The 20442-nt window shown below is 46.5% G+C and overlaps 1 pseudogene; it reads right to left on the bottom strand.

The window, feature by feature from the left end:
• Positions 1-1543: 1543 nt before the first annotated feature.
• LOC139411394 (malonate--CoA ligase ACSF3, mitochondrial-like) overlaps positions 1544-20442 on the bottom strand; it is a 42311-nt pseudogene continuing 23412 nt past the window's right edge.

Below are 20442 nucleotides of genomic sequence, written 5' to 3'. Positions count from 1 at the left end.
AGTTTGAGAGATAAGACAACGTCCTTCATACGCACTAGAGCGTCTCTCTCCCTCAGTAATATCCCCCAGACTGCTTCAAGACATTTCCTATTTGGTTAATACAAAACAATACAATCAGCATGAAGTAAAAACAAATAGTCAAGGCTGAGCTAATTAAATGTCTGCCATTTTGAATGCATGGTTGTTATGTCGAGTCGTGAAGCCTGCAGCGTTTTTTATTATCTAATGGCTGTGTTGTGGCGATAGACAGAGAATAGTAAATCAACAAATCATATTGTAGCATAGCGTACTTCTGTCCCTCGCAGCAGATGGGTCTGTCTCTCTCTCTCTGCATTTCTCTCTATACATGTGGCTGCATGGCTGTGTCAGACAACTGTGTGTGTGTGTGTGTGTCTCTCTCTCTCTAATGGGGCTTGTTCACACACCCATCTCTCAGAGGCTCTGCCTGTGTGTGTGTGTGTGTATGTATGTATGTATGTATGTATGTGTGTGTATGTTAGTGTTTGTGTGTGTCTGCACTAGCTAGTGAGGAACACAGCGCTTGACACAGATACAGGGTGACAGCTGAAGCCGGGGCACTGAGGAGTGAGCATCCATGCACTTGTTTGCCCCCCCCCCCCTCTCCACCACCCTTTCTGTTCATCCTCTCCATCTCCTTCACCCTGGCTGGCCCTGCCTTGGCCCTGTGCTTGCCCGTCCGCAGGCAGCACCTGTGGGTGGGGGGTGACAGGGTCATTGGCAGACAGGCAGCGCTGCTAATCCACCATGCAGGACCAGCAGGGCACAGCAGTAGGGCCGGCACACCCCCACACCATATGGAGCCCGCAGCACAAACAGACACACGCACACACACACACACACACACACACACACACAGGGTGGGCAGAGAGTGATAGATAGAAAGACAAAGACAGATGGAGGGAGATAGACAGAGGGAGACAGAAAGAAAGAATACAGACAGCGAGTAAGAGAGGGGGGGGGGGGGCACAAGGAGGGAGAGAGATGGCCTGAGCCATTCCACAGAAAGGGACATGTGTCTTCTGCCAGTGTTGGGGGGCAAAATAAAACCACAGTGACATTTAGAGCAAAAAAGAAGCCAAGACCGAAACAGCAACGGCTTGCCTGCCTGACAGACCTCCATCATCATCCCTCCTTTCTTCATCCTCCCTCTCTCTCTATTCTCTCCTCTGCTCCTTTCATCAGTCCACATCTGCCCTTGGCCCCTTCAGTTAAATGAGAGTGGCCTCTCTCTCTCTCTCTCTCCAGTAGTTAGGTTGCTATTGATTTTGAGGCTTCAGCAGCAGTTACTATAAACAAGTCTGGATGACTCCCCGGGGGACTGAGCAGTGAAGTCTTCCTCTAATTCAATAAATGCAGTGGACAAAATTCTATTTTCAAAAACACACAATTTAAGGTTTTCGCATGTTCCCAAATAGTAAAACCACAGAACCATGAACACCAAATGGTTGATGGAATGGAGCAGCATGACAAAGCACAGCTAGCTAGCAGACATACCAACAAATCTAATATACAGTAGATCTACGATTTATAAGCAAATAAATACCTCTACATTTATTGGGAGTTTTAATATATATATTTATATTTTTACTAATGCTGCTTCATGGCGCTATAAAACTAGTGTGACAATAATGTCCTTTGTTTTGCCTGTAACCTGCCCCAGGTCTTCAGCTCTGACAGGGTCATGCTCCGCCCCCTCTTCAGCTGCACCACCGATGTCACCTTCTGTCCCCAGGTGGCGTCCCGAGCACCAATCACAGCCACATCTGAGAGGTCAGGGGTCACCACACATGGACAACACTCTGAAAGCTACTGTAATATGTCAACGAGTCAAATGATTAATGTTGTTTAAATCCAACCAATCTAAAAAATGGTGCTAATCTTAATGGTGCCAGCCATGGAAACACAAATGTCTGAGTCTTTAGGCCAAGCGCCAGTGTAAGTCCCTGCAGTGGAAAAGCACCATGAAGGAGCCAATGGAGGGGGTGTTTACCTGTGGTATCAGGGTGGGCTAGCAGGGGTCGCTGCACCTCCAGAGCACTGATCCTATAGCCTCCACTCTTAATGATGTCCACAGAGGTGCGGCCCATGATCCAGTACACTCCATCCGTATAGACCACTGTGTCCCCTGCAGGACACCATACAAACAAGGGATAGATAGTAGAAACACAGAAAAACAAGCCCACGCTAAACAAAAACTGCTTAACAGTCCTCATTTATCAAAGGCATGCACATCTACCATGTACTGAAAAAAAGCACACACTCCATCATTCAACCCCTACTCCCACCGGGTTGTCATATGACTTGGCATATTGGGTGTAATATAGGCTTGTGTGTGGAGGAGGGAGAGAGGGTGGGTGGCATAACCACGCAGGCCTGCTCAGTGTGTCTGAGACTCACAGTACCACAACGCAGGCCTGCTCAGTGTGTCTGAGACTCACAGTACCACAACGCAGGCCTGCTCAGTGTGTCTGAGACTCACAGTACCACAACGCAGGCCTGCTCAGTGTGTCTGAGACTCACAGTACCACAACGCAGGCCTGCTCAGTGTGTCTGAGACTCACAGTACCACAACGCAGGCCTGCTTGATTAGTGCGTCAGAGACTCAGAGGAACCCCAGTAAACATGGCCAGCACAGTCCACAGACCACAGCAGAACAGCTGAGACTGAGAGCTCTATCAATCAGCAGGTGAATGGCAATATCCTGGACACTACACACAGGCATGAAAACACACACACACCCAGGCTGCTGATGCATTCAACCTGCTTTGCCTCTATCTCTTGGGCAAATAGCTGAGAGGGAAGAGAGAGGGAGAGAGAGAGAGAGAGCAGCTCAGCTGGAGTTCCCCTTAATTACCTCCCCCATGCCCACCACTGATTAGCAGCACAACGCCAAGACTGCGCTGGGCTGTCTCAGTGGCACTGTAAGAACAACAGCCTATATAATATATAAAAACACAAACAACCGTGGACTATATCTGGGAGCTGGCTGACATCCAGGCCACCTGACACCTCATCACTAGGTAACACTTTCTCTTAGTGGAAACGCCACACCTACCAGCCAGGGCTCAGAGAGAGGCTGAGGAGAGGAACACTGACTGTCTGTCATACTGTGACCTCAGACAGAAGAGCCATGCTAGACACCTACTGGTGTTACCCCGGGGGAGTACTGGATGGGTGTGTGTGTGTTTGGGAGTGGTGTGTGGAAGGGAGAGTTTATGTGTGTGTGTGTGTGTTGGGTGGGTGGGGGCTGGTTATTGAGTGTGAGGGCTCAGCTGGGGCTGGGGGAAGTGGGTCATTGTGGTGGATGAGTGTGGGACTGAGAGAGGTAGAGAGGGTGAGGGGGAGGTGTGAAGAAGGCGAGAGTCCTGGTGGACCATTACAGAGTCCCCAGCTGAGGCAGGGAGAGGGAAATGAAGGCTGTGTGAGAGGTGGGGATGTGTTGGGCAGCGTGAGAGGTGTGGGGATGTGTTGGGCAGAGTGAGAGGTGTGGGGATGTGTTGGACAGAGTGAGAGGTGTGGGGATGTATTGGGCAGCGTGAGAGGTGTGGGGATGTGTTGGGCAGAGTGAGAGGTGTGGGGATGTGTTGGGCAGAGTGAGAGGTGTGGGGATGTATTGGGCAGAGTGAGAGGTGTGGGGATGTATTGGGCAGCGTGAGAGGTGTGGGGATGTATTGGGCAGCGTGAGAGGTGTGGGGATGTATTGGGCAGCGTGAGAGGTGTGGGGATGTATTGGGCAGAGTGAGAGGTGTGGGGATGTATTGGGCAGAGTGAGAGGTGTGGGGATGTGTTGGGCAGAGTGAGAGGTGTGGGGATGTGTTGGGCAGAGTGAGAGGTGTGGGGATGTATTGGGCAGAGTGAGAGGTGTGGGGATGTGTTGGGCAGAGTGAGAGGTGTGGGGATGTATTGGGCAGCGTGAGAGGTGTGGGGATGTATTGGGCAGAGTGAGAGGTGTGGGGATGTGTTGGGCAGCGTGAGAGGTGTGGGGATGTATTGGGCAGCGTGAGAGGTGTGGGGATGTATTGGGCAGAGTGAGAGGTGTGGGGATGTGTTGGGCAGCGTGAGAGGTGTGGGGATGTGTTGGGCAGCGTGAGAGGTGTGGGGATGTATTGGGCAGCGTGAGAGGTGTGGGGATGTGTTGGGCAGCGTGAGAGGTGTGGGGATGTATTGGGCAGCGTGAGAGGTGTGGGGATGTATTGGGCAGAGTGAGAGGTGTGGGGATGTGTTGGGCAGCGTGAGAGGTGTGGGGATGTGTTGGGCAGCGTGAGAGGTGTGGGGATGTATTGGGCAGCGTGAGAGGTGTGGGGATGTGTTGGGCAGCGTGAGAGGTGTGGGGATGTATTGGGCAGCGTGAGAGGTGTGGGGATGTATTGGGCAGAGTGAGAGGTGTGGGGATGTGTTGGGCAGCGTGAGAGGTGTGGGGATGTATTGGGCAGCGTGAGAGGTGTGGGGATGTATTGGGCAGCGTGAGAGGTGTGGGGATGTATTGGGCAGAGTGAGAGGTGTGGGGATGTGTTGGGCAGAGTGAGAGGTGTGGGGATGTGTTGGGCAGAGTGAGAGGTGTGGGGATGTGTTGGGCTGTGTGAGAGTGGTGGGGATGTATTAGGATTTGTGAGGGGGTTAAGCAGGTGCTTGAGAACGGGGCCTGGCCCAAGGCTGGTGGGTGGTGACTGATGGAGGACAAGTGGAAGGTGCAGCAGGTGACACATCCACAAGGTCACTCAGCCTCTCTCTCTCTCTGTCTCTCTCTCTGACTGCCTTCATTGGAGATACAGCATCAGGAGAAGAGAACTACGACATGACCTTCTATTCAGTCTCACTTTTACCAGACGATATAGTCACCTCTACCTTCTATGACTCAGATCATATCAGTGTACATTATCATATGCATAGTACACACTTGCCATCGTATATGGTATCAAGGTAAGGAAATACTAGATAAAGACTTGAGCATAAATCAAAACCAGTTTAGTTACAGTCTCTCATCTCCTCTCTATCACTCGCGCACTTAATCATCTCAACCTCCCAAAATACATTCATCTTTCCATCTCTCTATCCATCCTGCCTCTTTCAGCACGCTCCTCTTTCAGTACTGCGACTCCTCCATCCCCTCCATCTCCCCTTTCTCACTCTCTCTCTCTCCCCTCCACCCTCCTTTCTACAGTGTCTCTTCCTCTCCCATTGCCTCCCTCCCTCTCTCTCCCCTCCTCTCTCTCTCTCTCTCTCCTCCCTGCCTCCACCGAGCACAGCATCAATAGAGGGCCCATCTGTTCCCATACATCACGCACTTCATTTCAGTTTATTAGCCGGGATAAATCATAAATATTTCATTATACATCACGGGCGGCTGTCGCAGGGACGCCGCAATTTATCACCGCTGCCCTCTCTCCCGGCTCCGCGCCGGAGCAATAAGCTTTCCAGTCTATTAAACAAGATTGATACAGTGTGTAAATTTAGATATTGGGAATTTCTTCACAGACCACTGCTCTGCACTGATAGGCCGGGGCAACGGGGGAGGAGGGGAGGGTGAGGGGAGGAGAGGAACTGGATGGGTGTTAACATCAGTAATAGTGTATTTACAGTTTCCCCTTCCTTCCCTTCGGTTTTAAGGAAGAAAACCCCAAAAGCCAGGAATAATTTAGTCACAGGCGTGTAGCCCCGTTCTCATGTAAATAGAAAGTAGAATGAGAACATGTTTTACATGACTACAGATGCCTGGAATGCCATGGGGTTGGAGGGGAATATATGCATAGCTTTTCACTTCACCCCTCTTTACTGCTCAATGATGTCTGAGGGGAAAGGGGTCTACGCTCACAGCAGACAGACATATTACTAACATACAGTACAGTCAAACACACTTCAGCTGACTTTGAGACACTTGGTGTTCACTTGACAATGGCTGTTGTGACCTTCTGTCTTTGAGGAAGGGGAAAATAAGGAGAGAGAAACAGCGCCTGTTTGGAATGAGGGACCACTGGGAATAGTGATTGGAGAAGAAACCGATAAAAATGGCTTTTGGAAGTGTGTTACCAGGACACACTGAAGAATACTTGTGATTTGGCATCCCAGTCTCAGTACTGTTGTGGAGGACAAGCGGAGGAGGAGGGAGATATGGACGAGTGGCTTTCTTAATTAAAACGATAAGAAGCCTAATTGCGCTGGGCTTTCATCTCCTTCGCAGGCATGGGGGAAAAAAAGCGATGGATGGAACGGAAGAAATTAAAAACAGTGGCGTGAGGAAAGAACGGAACAGAAGATGGAGTGCAGAGAAAGTTCCTGGTCTGCAGTGGCATGTCTCCACTCCTCCCACCTCTCAGCACCTTGCCAGTGTCTGTCTCCCCCCTGCCTGCCACCATGATCTCAAGCCTGGCCAAGTCTGAGACAGGGAAAAGGGCAGGGAAGTGACAGTCAGCACTGCCCAAAGCCAGAGAAAACACAGAGGCACAAACATACACCCACACTTGTCTCTGGGTGCTCTGGGCACACTCAGTGGTCAGGTTACACCGTAGGAGGTTTTTGGTGTGCGAGGGGGCTCTAGAAAGGGCAGAGTGAGACAAATGACAAAGGCCACGCTCAACGTCACACACACACACACTTCTGTCAACTCCAGGCGCCGCTGCTCTAGGTGTTAGAGAGGGACACATGGAACAACGTCTGTGCCAGTTGAAAGACATCAAGTCAGTCCTGTATCAGTCAGTCAGCATTTTCACCTCACACAAGACGCCATCAACCAACTAAGTAGTGTAGTGATGAAGATAAGCCAGTAGCCATGTTCTCAGTGAGAACATCCAGCATCACAGCAAGAGGGGAAGGCCTTATCGGAGCTGGATGAATGGGGGGGGGGGGGGTCTGCTACTCTGTTACTCTGTTCACAGCCATCTCTCTTTAAGAACAACAGTCAACACAAAGCAGGGAGACATTAATATTAATGCCAACATTAAAACTCAGGCGGCTAAATGGAACAGCTAATGAGGATGAATAACAGACAACCGCTGACAAAAATCACCAGCTCTGATGTTATTTATCATCCTTAACTTTTGTCACAGCTCCTTTTTGCGTAATTAATATCGTACAAGAAAGCGGCTTCGCACTCGGATGAGTGATCTCATTTGTTTAATACAATGCAATTAAAGGGAGAGTATTGCTTTATGTTAATGTTACTGACTATGTTGCTCGCGGTTGATTATCGTCTTGGTGAGATAGCGAACAAACTTTTACGATTGATAACCTCTCCCGGGAGATCTGGCGTGTACTTAAACTAACTACTTGACTACAGTTTGCATGCAACTGTTCACCATGTTTGACACACAGAGCCGGTGCAGTAGCAAGCTCCCTAGAATCTAAACCGAAACCATGTATGCCAAGACATAGCAGAGATCAACATGGCAGCACACTACCTACACTGTAGCGGTAATGCTGGTATACTTACAGCCTGTTCCTTCCATCCTACCGATACCTCCATCCTTTCCTCTCATGGCCACCTCTATCAGAACAACACAAAGCGCTCCCTCCATCCCTTTCCATCTGCCATCAGCCACAGCATGCCCACCGTTGACAGCCAGCTCAGAAAATATTCACTATTCATCTATCAGTCTTTCCAGTAAAAAAGAGAAAATCAATGCCAAGACAAAAGTAGAGTAGGTCAATAAATCTAATGTGGGCTGTCCTCCCGGAGTCTTTGTTTCTTCTTTGGGCACACAGAATGTTTATAGCATTTCAATGTAGAACTAGTGGTTTACCACATATCCTGCAGACACAAGTGCTTAATGTGTTGAATTGCAATACCTGTACCAGAGTATTTGGATACACTGAGTCCCACATGTCAACACCTTGATTGGAACATATTAGAATGGACGTATAGCCTTACCATAGGGGAAATGGAACAAGGGGAGGGTGAATGGTAGAGTCGTGAGGGGAACATGACATGGGAGGGGCATTGTGTTGTGACCAGAGGAGGTGAAATGTGACATCGGGGAGGGTGAGAGGGAAGGAATGCTTAAATCACGAGTGATGGCTGCCTGCCTGGAAAATAAGGCACACTGCTGGCTGAGTGTCTGTCTGTCCTGCAGACTCTAGTTTCACCTCAGCTGAGAGGTTAAGACTGACAAAACTTTCAAACCTAACAAGCACTGAGCACACACACACACACACACACACACACAAATGTAAAAAATATATTCGCTGATTGAATGACAAATACGGCCATAGAACAAACTACACACAAAATCAACGGACCACAGACTAATGATTGTGGAAAAAAATCTATAAATGAGAGTATCGCAATATTATTTTGATTCTATAACTTCAAGTATAAAAAAAATAATCAAATATACAGTATATGAGGAAAGTATTCAGACCCATTGACTTTATCCACATTTTATTACCTTACAGCTTTATTCTAAAATGGATTCAATTGTTGATCATTGTTCATCAATCTACACATAATACCCCATAATCACAAAGCAAAAACAGGTTTTAGAAATTTTTGGAAATGCATGAAAAAAAACTGAAATATCACATTTATATAAGTATTCAGACCCTTTAATCAGTACTTGGTTGAAGCACCTTTGGCAGCGATTACAACCTCGGGACTTCTTGGGTATGACGCTACAAGCTTTACACACCCATTCTTTCTCACATTCTTCTCTGCAGATCCTCTCAAGCTCTGTCAGGTTGGATGGGGAGCGTCGCTGCACAGCTATTTTCAGGTCTCTCCAGAGATGTTTGATCGGGTTCATGTCCGGGTTCTGGCTGGGCCACTCAAGGACATTCAGAGACTTGTCCCGAAGCCATTCCTGCGTTGTCTTGGCTGTGTGCTTAGGGTCGTTGTCCTGTTGGAAGGTGAACCTTCGTCCCAGTCTGAGGTCCTGAGTGCTCTGGAGCAGATTTTCATCAAGGACCTCTCTGTACTTTGATCTGTTAATCTTTACCTCGATCCTGACTAGTCTCCCAGTCCCTGCCGCTGAAAAACATCCCCACAGCATGATGCAGCCATCATGCTGTTGTAGAAACATCTCAAGGATGATCAATGGAAACAGGATGCACCTGAGATCAATATCAAGTCTCATAGCAAAGGGTCTGAATACTTATGTAAATAAGGTATGTTTTTTATTCTTAGTAAATTTGCAAACATTTCTAAAAATCTGTTTTCCCTTTGTCATTATGGGGTATTGTTTGTAGATTGATGAGGAATAAAATTGATTTTAGAATAAGGCTGTAACGTAACAAAATGTGGGAAAAGTGAAGGGGTCTGAATACTTTCCAAATGCACTGTAGTGTATGTGCACTTGTGGTGTGTGTGTGTGTGTGTGTGTGTGTGTGTGTGTGTGTGTGTGTGTGTGTGTGTGTGTGTGTGTGTGTGTGTGTGTGTGTGTGCGTGCATGCATGCGTGTGTGTGTGCGTGCGTGTGTGGTAAAGTAATGGTAATGAGCCTGGCTCTGTGAGAGGTTCTGCTCTCCTCTCTGCCCTGAGATGAGCTGAGGGAGGATGAGCTCCACTCCTCTCCTCTCCTCCTAGTTAACATTCTCCCCTCTCCCTCCAGTGGCCTGCACACCCACATCCAAGCCTGCCTGTTATTTACGAGCACAGCAAGGCTAATGTGCAGTCCCCAAACAGTGCTTACCCGAGCACTGGCAACTTTTAGGACGCATCCATTATTCATAAGTATGTGCACGCAGCATTTGGAAAATTGCTAATGCTTTCCCTCCCAGCCATCTTTATTTATTGATATATTTATTTATTTATTGTTTTTCAGCGCATAATCCATTCCCGGGGAAAAAGAGTGAGCTGTCCTGCTAGAGCGCTGGAGACCAGCTGAACCCCACTTCTCCCAGTCTCCCCCTCTCTCCATTTCTATCTCTGTAGCCCTACCGCTAATAAAATTAATGGTCTTGTTTACGAGGAACAGTCTTAAGGACTCCACTGGCACAATGGAAAAACCTTATTAGTAAGAGCCTAACCACACAGGCAGGCAGCCTGCACACAAACACCAGAGGCAGACGAAATCTGACCACAACAGTCAATATCTCACGGAGAGAGTCGAAGATAACGATCCATCCACAACATTGGTTATAAATTCATGATGGCGTTAGGCCTTGGCAGGGTTCCTCACACCGTCTGCGTGCTTGTGTGTCACCAGGTTGAAAAGATGTTAAGATCCTGATAGAGGGATGAGACTAGCGGAGGCAAGGTTTCAGTTACCACGTCCAGAGACTGGCTCATCATTAGTGCTGTATACTTGGGAGGCCATTGGCATGGTAGACCCCAGTCAAACAGTCAGTAACTCTAAACCAGTGTGAATGATCTGCTCAAAAGGTGGCCTGGAGTCCCTGGCCAGTTAACGAGACTGACACACACTGTCCCTCTCCTTGGTAGGTAATCTAGCAGACACAGACAGCTGAAAGGGAGCTACTGAGGAGTACATTTGAAAGCAGGGCAGATTGGAGGAGAGGAGAGAGGCCGAGTGAGTGAGTTGACACAAAGAGAAGTGAGGAAAATCAATGGGAACAAACGTGGTGTGGAGATGGGCGCAAAGTGAGCGCTCAACAGGGTGACAGCTTATCCATAGAGGTGCCAGTCAGGCTGCAGCAGGGCCACACTTACCCAATTAAAGAGACCGCCAGGCAAACAGAAACCATGTTGACCTCTTGGCTCTCCCTGTTCTTTTCTCTTCCTCCCTCTCTCCCCCCCCCCCCCCTCTGCCTGAGGGAGTCTGTGTGTGTGGTAAAGGGTGAGCACACAGGGTCAAATCCAATAGGAGGATGAGAGGTTTAAGAGATGGTGAGAGACAGACAGCTAGTTCAGGTGAGGGTAGGGAAGGGAAAGGGAAGGGAGGGAGGGAGGGAGGGAGGGAGGGAGGGAGGGAGGGAGGGAGGGAGGGAGGGAGGGAGGGAGGAGGGGTGTTAGATGGAGAAGCGAGCTGGCGGAGAGGGGGAGAGTGTAAGAGGGGGAGTAGGTGTGAGGGTGAAAAGGGTATGAGTGTGAGAGGAAGTCGGTGGAAGTGAGGGAGAGTGTAAGTAGTACTCGTCTTGAATCTCACACCTTTTCACCCTGCCTACCAACAGAGCCAAGATCATACATAGTGACAAACAAAGAACCAGGCACTGGACAGGGAGTAGCATTGTGAAAACTGACACTGTGTCATGAGTTTATCATTACAAATAAGGCTATCTGCGCACCTTCTCCAGCCTCCCTATTCAAATACATGAACTGGCCAGAAGCCTTCAGATGAGGTGACATCAGATCTGACACTCCTAACACCTAGAAGGGCAGCAGAATAGAGTGAATAGACCTGGGCATATAGGGTATGTCAAAGTAAATGTAAAGTAGTGCTGTGGTGAGCAGAGGAGGCTGCTGTGACAAGCTATAGGAGGACAGGCTCATTGTAATGGCTGGAATGGAATCAATTAAACGGTATCAAACAAATCCAACAAATGTTTGACTCCGCTTCATTTCCAGTCCAGCCATTACAATGAGCCCGTCCTCTTATAGCTCCTCCCACCAACCTCCGCTGGTAGTGAGGATATAGCTGCCCATGGAGCTGGTGGATGCAGGGTCGCCATGGCAAGCAGGCTGCCTGAGGTGATGGTGCGTGTGACTTTGTGTGTGTGTGCATGTGTGCATGTGTGCATGTGTATGTAGGATGGAACAGGCAGGCAGGCGGGTGGGCAGGCAGGCAGGCAGGGTGCTTGGCAGTAGCAGCGGCTGGCTAGGGGACTGACTTGCTGGCTGTTCTGTCTGCTGGGAGCTGATTGTGCTGGCTCTCATTATCCGGCCAGTGGGCCTAATGGAGTGTGACAGCAGCGTGCGGCGCACTGGAACTCTGTCCTTCCAGCCCTAAAAGCCAATTAAACCCACTCCACCCTGCCAGCTCCCGCCTTCCTCCCTGCCAGCTCTCCCGAACTCTCTCCCCCTGCAGCCCCTTCTCCATCTGTACCTCCTCCACTCTTTCTTGCCCACTTCTCTCCATCCTTTATCCCTGCCCATCTCTCTGTCTCTGAGCAGCTCCTCTCTCCCTGTAGCCCTGTTCTAAAGCAGGGTTCCTTGGGGGAATGCACTGGGCCAGAGAGGGCCTAGTCGGCCTCTGCACCACTGACAGCTCTGCTCTTCTTCTCCCCAACCCACAGAGGAGTCACAACCACTTAGAGAGGAGAAATGCCTCCCAGCACCAAAAACACACATCCTCCATTTATCACAAGCCAGTCACTGAAGGGGAGTGAGACGCCTTCTTCCTAAATGTTTAAATACAGCTCCTGGAGAAAGAGAGGTCATGACAAGCGTAGTTCTGACAATGTGCCTCATCCAGTGTTCTGGGTGTGATTGGTGAAGTAGAGAACATGGTGAACCCTAGCCAATATTTCACATGAGCTAGTGGTCATGTGAAATATTCACTAGTCTTTCGCAGCCCTCTCGTAGTATTGTATCATCAGGTCCCTCAAGGTATGAGCCTGTGTCCTGTAGCTGCATACCAGTCAATAAATCATGAGATGACAGTGTGTTGCTGACAGACAGTGTACTGTACCTGTTTTGAACCAGCCGTCCTCAGTGAAAGACTCCCTGGTGGCCTCTGGTTTGTTCCAGTACTCTGTGAAGACCTGGTCTCCCCGCACCATCAGCTCCCCCTCCTTCCCCTCCAACGCACCTAGAGACAGAGAGACAGACAGACACACACACACACTACAGTGGATGGCTGAGACAGACAGGGTCCTGGACATGCTAACCGTATATGTTTTTTAACAACATGAACATTCTCCTTAGACATATATTTTGTGTTTCTGACTGCTGAATACCTGAGTTTCTCTGCTGTTGCCCTCGGCGACGGTGGTGCTGGCTGCTTTCGTCATGACGATGCAAACCTCCACTCCTGGAAGAGGGATACCGACTGCACCTGCACACACACACAAGCATACACAATGGAACTAATTACACTCTCACAATTAATGCGAATGGTTTTAAGTAAAACCATTTTCACGTCCAAAATATTTGCATCAACAAAAATAAATGAAATATAGTGATTTAATGACAATCCTTCTCCTACACATATGAATGCACACACATTCCCCTCTCCTGAGGCATTTTCTCCTTCTGTCTGACCTATAGAGAGATAAGCTCTAATGACTGCCTCCGCCAAAGGAAACCTTTGTGCAGCCTGCTCTCTCTCTCTCTCTCTCTCTCTCTCTCTCTCTCTCTGTGTGTGTGTGACACTGTGGGCCATGTCATTTCACAGGCCACTGCTCTCCCAATAAAGAACAGGGCAGACAGGCCATGATTACAAAATAACTCCCTGCTTCATATTGATCTAATCAACTTTAGCCCTGATTGGCAATGCCAATCAAACACACTCCGTTTCCACTTCATCAGCAGAGCAAGAAGCACAGAGATACAAGCTCTCTTCCCATCGTTTCAAAACCAGACCAGCCTAGTTTATCTCTGTCAAGTCAGTCTTCTCTCTAAAGCCACTTCCTGTCCTATCCCTCCTGTCCCCTTCATTCAAGGGTTTGTTTGTGTGAGAGGATGACGTCCATCTCAGTCCCTGTCCTGTTGTTTTTCTCCCAGGGTTGTGTCCCAGTGAGCTGGGTAATCGTCAGCGTGTCCTCATTCCTCCTCACTCTCCAAACACAGCAGAAAGCTGCCAACGACGGGGTGATAAAAAGAGCTTTCTCCCCTCAATCACAAAACTAAACAAAATCCATTTATACTTGAGCCTGAGCAATCTCTCGCTCTTCCCCTCTTGGTCTCCCTCGCTTTTTCTCTCCATTCAGGAAGGAGGCCAGACATATTTTGGAGCCATGTAGCATTCAAGTCACCGTTACTTTACTGATAATTGAGATTGACTGCCACTTCAAAGGCTACAGGCAGAACAGAAAGACTGGAGGGGAATTACAAAAAGGGGACGAGGGCTAAACGAGTGACTAGAAACTCAAAATAGAAGATAGAAATATTACAGAGCCGTGTTCTACCCACATTCCACACAGGGAACAATTACTAACCATGCAGGGGAATGAAGACAGCATTGAGAGGGACATAAGGTCGTTGAGTGACAGCTGGAAATGACTAATAAACTGATATGGCCAACATCAGCCCTCTGGCGAAAATAGCATAAATAATCAATTCAAACAATAACAACAACAACATTCCAGTGGTATTAGGAATAAGATAACATCTTATTATGCTGACGTCCTCATTACTGCCCTTTTCTTCATGCCTATTAAAGCAGAGTTGAATTAATATAGCTTTATAGATATACAGTGTGTGTGTGTGTGTGTGTGTGTGTGTGTGTGTAGTGGAATGTAGCCGGCCCTGTGGCGACAGCCCTGTCAGAAACACAATAGCTCCCCTGACTGCACAGAGGCCCATTAACAAGGCTCCATCAGTGGGCCCATCTGAACCTCTAATTACGACTGCAGCATCAGCCATGCCAGCCAGCCACACACTCAACCAGCCAGCTAGAGTTTTCAAATGAGACCAGCCAGGCAGAGAGGAGGAGGAAAAGGAGAGGTGAGGATGGAGGGAGGGAGAGCAGAGAGCTGTGTAGCTCCAAGCCTGCCTTCCCCATGCATAATTCAGCAGCCTTCCTTCATGCTGTGCTCTCTCTGGGCTGCCCTGGGGAACTGACAGCCCTGCGCCCCCTGGAGCCCTGCTGGAGCACTGCTGCTCAAACCCCCCAACAACCTCCCCACAACCTCCCCCAAACACAAAGCACAGGGAAGGGAGAAAGTGAGATGGAGAGGGGAGAGAGAGGGGGAAAGGGGAGAGGAGAGAAGGGGGAGGGTGAAAGGGTGTGAAGTGAAAGGGTGGGGGTTGAGATGCTCAAAGTCATTCTGCTGAAAGGGGACATGTGTCTCCTGCCAGGGCTGGTGTTAGAGGGGGGAAACAAAAGAGGAAACAAAAACAGAATGAAAGAAAAAAATACAAATGAGATGGAGATGAATAGATTAAGAGAGAGATAGCTTTAAGGTATAGCCTACTCCTCAGTGTGAAGCCAAACATAAATCAAATTACGACCACCAACATGACACAAATACAACTCTGTGTATACTCACTCATAAAATAACAATACATGTCTTTAATAGACTGTCTTAAATAAACTCATAATAAAACACAAGTTGATTAGTTAACAGTTGTTTTGAAGAGGTGGAGTGCTGTGGAGGAAGGGGGGGGGGGGGCTGGAGTGTTCTTTTCTGAGAGCTCTATGGTTGTTATTGATTTGTTTTACCTACTTTAAAAGGAGACGGCATCGCACACGCTCTTCCACAAGTGTCTCATAGACTGCTGCTGGAAAGACGTCGATGCGACCGCAGCGTCTCAGGGCTGGTCTTAATAACCACCTCCCAGGATTAAATAGAACCTGCCTCTTTATTTCAAACAGGCGCTCACAACAACAGACACTGCATTAGCTGAGCTACTGACAGTCAAATTAGCCTGCCTTGTCATAATGCTGCTTTGAAGATCCTCCACTCAAAAGACTAGAAGGGGAATGGAAAGACTGAAGAAAGGAACACAGCCCTCCAGTCACCTGAGGATGGAACCAGAAACATCAACAGCAGCATAGAGCTTTGATACTAAACCACCTGGAATAAGAACATAGGTAAACCAGACAGAAATAGTCTGATCAACACCATGTTCCTCAGACAACTGAGACAACTGTCAGACAGGGCAAAAAGACAGCGCTCCAACAGAGCCTGTCTGCATGTTGTAATATTAATTAAAGACAGTCTCACTGTCATACAGTTTCTGGATGTGTGTGAGGTTATGACATCACTGTACAAAGGAACATGGTGGTGGTCAATAGTGTGTGTACCTGGGATGCGAGGACCCTCCAGGGGGTTGGACAGGGCCATGCCTATCTCTGTCATGCCGTAGCGCTCCAACAGGGTGTGTCCTGTGATCTCCTCCCAGCGTAGCAGGGTGGGCTGAGGCAGGGCGGACGAGCCAGACACCATCAGCCTGGGGTTAGAGGGGGAAGTCTGGGTCACACTCAGTAAAGGCCCAGGCTCTGATGAAGCCATCTCTTTTCAATGGCCTTAGCATTGACTGGAGTAGCTTCAAGAGGGAGTAGGGTTGCAAAGGGAGGGTATATTACTGTAAACTTTCTAAGTTTACCAGTGAACTACCATAATTTTGGTGACTTTCAAGTTTTTGGGTGAATTTTACAAGATGACATCTAGTGGCCTTTTGGGGTACTTCAGATTATTACATGTGTCTAATTATCTCTGGCCCTGTGTGGCCTAAAACATTATCCTAAATCAAGATTCCCCAACTGGTTGGCCCATGAGCCAAATTTGGCCCACGGGTGGCTTTATTCCCCCCCCCCCCTCAAAGGTTTAAAACGATTATGTTTCAGTCAAATATGATATCTGTTTGGGTTTCTTGCGGTCAATTTGCAGTCTACAAATTATTTGTAATTAAGTTCCGGCCCCCCAACCAACCGCTCAAGAAAAAAATGTATCGGCCTGTGGGCTAAATATAAACCATCAACTTAGTGAATACCATTGGTGTTTGAAGAGCGACTGCCCCTGAAAAGCAACTTCTCGCTTTGAAAACAGCCTATGTGGCATCGATATGAGTTAAAAACATTTATTCTAGTGTCAAAATGTACTGCGAAGTGTAAATAGTATAATTTTGGTCATAAAGTCAGTCTCATCGAAAACGAAGATTTGCGAGATGATAGGATAAAATGGTATGTTACAGAATGAAGGGTACCGTAAGAGTTTTCCGTGGGTTGGATTTATTTTAATCATGCCCACATGCCCACAGCTGGCAGCACCCAAGTAATCATCAATTCAGAGAGCAGCTGCACGCGACCCAATCATAACGCCCATGGCCAATTTGGTTTGACGTTCAATATCCCTATGGGGCTAGTGAAGGACCATCAGTAAATTACACAATGTACATGGGACAAGATTTTAAAATGACAAAAGCTCAAAATTTCAATTACTTAAAAACCTTAAACAAACTATAAATTGTAGAAATTAATTTACAATATTGAAAGCATTTAATGTGCAACATTATAATATTGTCCTATTTACATTGTGTCATTTATTTGAAGGTCGCTAACTAACCTCAAAGATAGGCTATCCAATGTCAAACCTATTTTGCCACGGTCACACACCAATATGTCTTTGTTGTAAATGTTTTGCCGCCAAACTGGTAGCAACGGTGGTAGCAATAGTAAACTGGTAGCAATAGTTTGAAGAGTCGCAGAGTTAATTGAAAACAATGCCATTGTTGATTAGATGCTTTTTCCATTAATTAGGTCATTTTCTCTTGAACCATATGGTCTATCCACTAGAAACATAAAACGTTTATACTTTATATTAACATTTTTTTGTTATTATTCAGTTATAAATTATCAAAGTTACCATAAATTTCCTGTTAATTACCCCAAATTACCGAAGATTCAGGTCACTTTGGTAAATTACCGGTAGCTTTGCAACTTTAGGTTGGGGTAACATAAGTGCTAGGCTTTACATAGAGTTTATAACTCTATTCCATCTGTCACGTCCCAATGCTTTCTTCACTCTCTCTTGAGCATAAGCCCTGGCACATTTGGAGAAAGCATCTGTCACATCTCACTACAAAGCCCCGTCTCTCTTTAAAACCCATCCCTTTGATCTCTGACACATATCCCTTCCCCTTCAAACTATCGCTTCACTCTCTGACGGAATGAGAAACCACTGTCCAGATTCATGAGAACCCATTCGCTCTGAAGATGTCTTGTCAGAGATTTTAAGAAAGCAATTTCATCACAATAGATAAGCAATGAGCTTGTTAAAGATATTTGTCCAGTTATATGAATATTATGATACTGCGAATGATGGAGATCTACTCATTTCCTGAGGTATTGACACTAGTATAAGTAGACTATACGGTTCTTGCTGCCTTATTCTCTCCTTGCAGGCAGCCCTGACAAAGTCCTGGTCGTGTGGCTGGGAGAAGTGCTGCTCATAGTGCCGGATAAGCTCGGAGTAGATGGTTGGAACAGCCATGAACACATTCACCATAAGAACCTTGGAGCTGAGCAGGACTTTCCATACCTGAGGGGGGGGGGGGGGAGTCAGAAACAGTCTTTTCCATTGTACGTAGATGGAATATCTACCCCATATTAATGCAAAAATAATAATTTCATCCAGATCACAATATGTAATGCAGATGGATAGGGTGCCATGTTATTGTGAGATCACAATATGTAAAACAGATGAATAGGGTGCCATGGTATTGTGAGATCTCAATATGTAAAACAGATGAATAGGGTGCCATGGTATTGTGAGATCACAATATGTAAAACAGATGAATAGGGTGCCATGGTATTGTGAGATCACAATATGTAAAACAGATGAATAGGGTGCCATGGTATTGTGAGATCACAATATGTAAAACAGATGGATAGGGTGCCATGGTATTGTGAGATCACAATATGTAAAACAGATGGATAGGGTGCCATGGTATTGTGAGATCACAATATGTAAAACAGATGGATAGGGTGCCATGTTATTGTGAGATCCCAATATGTAAAACAGATGAATAGGGTGTAAAACCATGGTATTGTGAGATCACAATATGTAAAACAGATGGATAGGGTGCCATGGTATTGTGAGATCTCAATATGTAAAACAGATGAATAGGGTGCCATGGTATTGTGAGATCACAATATGTAAAACAGATGAATAGGGTGCCATGGTATTGTGAGATCTCAATATGTAAAACAGATGAATAGGGTGCCATGGTATTGTGAGATCACAATATGTAAAACAGATGAATAGGGTGCCATGGTATTGTGAGATCCCAATATGTAAAGAAGATGAATAGGGTGCCATGGTATTGTGAGATCACAATATGTAAAACAGATGAATAGGGTGCCATGGTATTGTGAGATCCCAATATGTAAAGAAGATGAATAGGGTGCCATGGTATTGTGAGATCCCAATATGTAAAACAGATGAATAGGGTGCCATGGTATTGTGAGATCACAATATGTAAAACAGATGGATAGGGTGCCATGTTATTGTGAGATCACAATATGTAAAACAGATGAATAGGGTGCCATGGTATTGTGAGATCTCAATATGTAAAACAGATGAATAGGGTGCCATGGTATTGTGAGATCACAATATGTAAAACAGATGGATAGGGTGCCATGGTATTGTGAGATCTCAATATGTAAAACAGATGAATAGGGTGCCATGGTATTGTGAGATCACAATATGTAAAACAGATGAATAGGGTGCCATGGTATTGTGAGATCACAATATGTAAAACAGATGAATAGGGTGCCATGGTATTGTGAGATCCCAATATGTAAAGAAGATGAATAGGGTGCCATGGTATTGTGAGATCACAATATGTAAAACAGATGAATAGGGTGCCATGGTATTGTGAGATCCCAATATGTAAAGAAGATGAATAGGGTGCCATGGTATTGTGAGATCACAATATGTAAAACAGATGAATAGGGTGCCATGGTATTGTGAGATCACAATATGTAAAACAGATGAATAGGGTGCCATGGTATTGTGAGATCTCAATATGTAAAACAGATGAATAGGGTGCCATGTTATTGTGAGATCCCAATATGTAAAGAAGATGAATAGGGTGCCATGTTATTGTGAGATCCCAATATGTAAAACAGATGAATAGGGTGCCATGGTATTGTGAGATCCCAATATGTAAAACAGATGAATAGGGTGCCATGGTATTGTGAGATCCCAATATGTAAAACAGATGAATAGGGTGCCATGTTATTGTGAGATCCCAATATGTAAAACAGATGAATAGGGTGCCATGGTATTGTGAGATCACAATATGTAAAACAGATGGATAGGGTGCCATGGTATTGTGAGATCCCAATATGTAAAACAGATGAATAGGGTGCCATGGTATTGTGAGATCCCAATATGTAAAACAGATGAATAGGGTGCCATGTTATTGTGAGATCCCAATATGTAAAGAAGATGAATAGGGTGCCATGTTATTGTGAGATCCCAATATGTAAAACAGATGAATAGGGTGCCATGTTATTGTGAGATCCCAATATGTAAAGAAGATGAATAGGGTGCCATGTTATTGTGAGATCACAATATGTAAAGAAGATGAATAGGGTGCCATGGTATTGTGAGATCCCAATATGTAAAACAGATGAATAGGGTGCCATGGTATTGTGAGATCACAATATGTAAAACAGATGAATAGGGTGCCATGTTATTGTGAGATCACAATATGTAAAGAAGATGGATAGGGTGCCATGGTATTGTGAGATCACAATATGTAAAGAAGATGGATAGGGTGCCATGGTATTGTGAGATCACAATATGTAAAGAAGATGAATAGGGTGCCATGGTATTGTGAGATCACAATATGTAAAGAAGATGGATAGGGTGCCATGGTATTGTGAGATCACAATATGTAAAACAGATGAATAGGGTGCCA

The sequence above is a fragment of the Oncorhynchus clarkii genome, chromosome 6 (assembly GCF_045791955.1).
Source record: "Oncorhynchus clarkii lewisi isolate Uvic-CL-2024 chromosome 6, UVic_Ocla_1.0, whole genome shotgun sequence".
In the NCBI taxonomy this organism is placed as follows: Eukaryota; Metazoa; Chordata; class Actinopteri; order Salmoniformes; family Salmonidae; genus Oncorhynchus; species Oncorhynchus clarkii.
This window is presented reverse-complemented; position numbering and strand designations above follow the sequence as displayed.